Raw genomic sequence first — 2,928 nt, 5'->3', positions numbered from 1 at the left:
AAGTCTAGTAACTCATATATAAGTAATTACTTTTACACATATTAAAAAATTAGTTAAAATCATTTAATTTTATTAATTTCAAGTAAAAATAAGATTATTTTAAAAAAAATTCATTGGAACTTGATATCAAATAAAATAGACTCCTTAAAAATAATATTTCAGTTAAATAAAAGATGTTTTAAAAATAATATCATTAAATAAAGATGAAATTAGTTAGATTTATTTATATTTGAATAAAAAAATTTGGATTTATATATAAGTCCAAAAGAAATACCACTTAAACCAACAACATATTGATATTTATAAAACTTTTAATTTAATTATTGAATTTCAAAAGAATTTTGAGTCAATTTGAAACAGTTTAGAAACTTTACATTTTAATTCTAAAGAGGGATTGGGATCCATCTATTGGTTTGTTTTCATAAAAGCCATTTAACATCCTTCTTGAAAAGAACCTGTCCTTTAAAATAAGGGGTTTCTGTTTGATTATCCTTTTCCTTCAGGCGCCTTAAAACCAAAGAATGGGGGCTTGAAAACTAAGGTAACGCTTCGTTCGTTCGAGTGTTTTGTGATTTTATTTCTAAAGAAAATATAAAATAAGAATGAAAATATATTTATTTAAAATTTAGAAAATATTTTTTCTGAAAATATTTTTAAAAGCAAGTCCAAAATTAAAAACAATAAATCAGTGTTTAAAATCTTTTCTGAAAAAGTAAAAACATGATTATTCATTAGATTATTTTCTTTTCGATACATGTTTTTTAAATTTGGAAATTTTGAAAATAAAAAATATTTTCAGAAAAAAAATATACGCTCACAAGACAAAAATTATAAGCACACTGTTGAATTAGAAAACCATGATGAATTTTCTAAATCGATTGTATAAACGAATTGATATAGAAAATATTTTTCTAGATCAGTTCTTAATACGATCAATCTCAAAAATCTTGTCATGAATTTCAAATTTAAAAGTGGTATCAACATTCTACATCACGGGTAATCTATCAAGAAAGTGTTGATTATTAAAGCTTGATTAAGAATCTCAAATTAATTAAAAAGACATCAATTTTAAAACTTCATTAAAAAGACATCAAGCAAGCATTTATGTTACATATTTGAATTCGAATTCATATTAACAATATGTTTGACTATAACTGCTTCAAATTTAGTACAGCACAATTAGTTAAATCAAGGCTTAATTTTGGTCTATTATGTTTTAGTTATTTCGATTTGGTATATTAAGTTTTAAAATTTTAATTTTAATTTTTCATGTTTTTAAAATTTATCGTTTTAGTTCTTTTTTCAATTTTTCGGTAGAAATGTTAGTATTATGTTAACTTTTAAAAATTAAAAAAAATACAAATATGATACATTTCGAAAATATAAAAAACTAAAATGAAATTTTTAAAACTTAATGTATCAAAGCAAAACAACTATGAAATATAATGGATCAAAACTGACATTAAGTCTTGTCAAATAATTAAATTTATATAATGATGACTAAAAAACACTATTATCTTTATTTTATTTTAAGAAAATAAATAATTAAAAAAATTATCATCTTCTCCAACTCCCTCCAGATTTGAAAAGGTAAAAAATTAAACGACTTCAATACATAATTTTGTTGGAACCACAAAAAATTCTTATACTCTTCACTAAAAAACCAAAACACTTTATATAATTATGTTATTGGAAACAAAAACAAGAGAGATCAAAGTAAGAGTTGTCTTCAATCAAAGACAAAAACATAACCCTAACTAATCCACAGTTTATGAGCAATGTGAATGAAGATGTCAAAATGTGACTCTTTTGTGAGGTTTGTGAGCAAAACCTACAATGACATGCACAACTGTTTTCAATTGAACCGAGCGAAGATAAGCAGTGCAAAGAGGATCTGAATGATACATTTCATTGGAAGATGATTATGACTGGCTCTACCAGTCAAACCTCATTCATAACTTGATATTGTCAATCTTCTTCTAAGCCTTGGTCAACGCGTTACTACTGACAGCAGTGATGATGAGACAGTTGTCATTAGATAATGCGGCAATTCTGGTCACATGGGGAGGTTGATAATAATAATAATAACAACAATAACAACAACAATAATATGACAACACCTATTTTTTCGCTAGTAATAATAATAATAATATTAGAGTGAAGATTATTGTTGTTTGTGATTTTTAATTTTTTAAATAAAAAATACTATAATTTTTAGGTGTTATTATATTAACTTGACTATTTTAAATTTAAAACATGAATAGAAATTAACATTTCTAACAATTTTTTTTTAAAAAGGATCAAAACCATATATTTCAAAATCATAAAAGATCAAAATAAAACTTTTAAAACATATTGTATAAAAGAAAAATAAGTGTGAAACATAAAGAATTAATTGTAACATTAAAATATTTTAAAATTAAAAAGTTAACAAAATACTAATAATTCTAACAAAAAAATTAAAAAAGAATTAAAATAATACATTTTAAAAACATAAAAAATCAAAATAAAATTTTTAACCACTATAAAATAAAACATAATATAGCAAAAGTTATATTAACCTTAAATCAATGAATCAGGATGTTTAAGGACTCAATTATCGCACTACATTTTCAAAATCTTTACTCAAATCCCTGCTTTAATACATTTGAGTAGGTAAAAATAGAGTGTAGAAAGTCAAAGATGAAGGAGCAAGACACATGGCAGCAGGGGTTTGGATTTGGGCCTCAAGTCCACGTGGGGCCCAAATGGGTGCCCATGTGTCAAAGAGAGGGAAAGGGATGGAAATTGAATGAGGGGCACATGGGCGCAGCATATTTTTGGGCTTATAAATAGCACTCTATACGTATCATGTTCTACACATCATCTGCTACCATCACGTGCTCTCCTCTCCTCTTCTAGCCCTCTTCTACTCCACCCAGCTCTCTG

The 2,928-nt window shown here is 25.3% G+C and overlaps 1 protein-coding gene across 1 annotated transcript in view; it reads left to right on the top strand.

Annotated features, from left to right (window-relative positions):
* The first annotated feature begins 2,870 nt into the window (after nt 1-2,870).
* The window catches only part of LOC114395799, a 3,524-nt gene continuing 3,466 nt past the window's right edge, over nt 2,871-2,928 (top strand). The window contains exon 1 of the mRNA XM_028357648.1: nt 2,871-2,928. This exon is cut by the window's right edge and continues 416 nt beyond it. The gene's annotated coding sequence lies outside the window, so the exon portion shown is untranslated.

Source organism: Glycine soja, chromosome 18 (genome assembly GCF_004193775.1).
Source record: "Glycine soja cultivar W05 chromosome 18, ASM419377v2, whole genome shotgun sequence".
NCBI lineage: Eukaryota > Viridiplantae > Streptophyta > Magnoliopsida > Fabales > Fabaceae > Glycine > Glycine soja.
The sequence above is the reverse complement of the archived record's forward strand: the minus strand, read 5'-3'. Positions and strand labels throughout refer to the sequence as shown.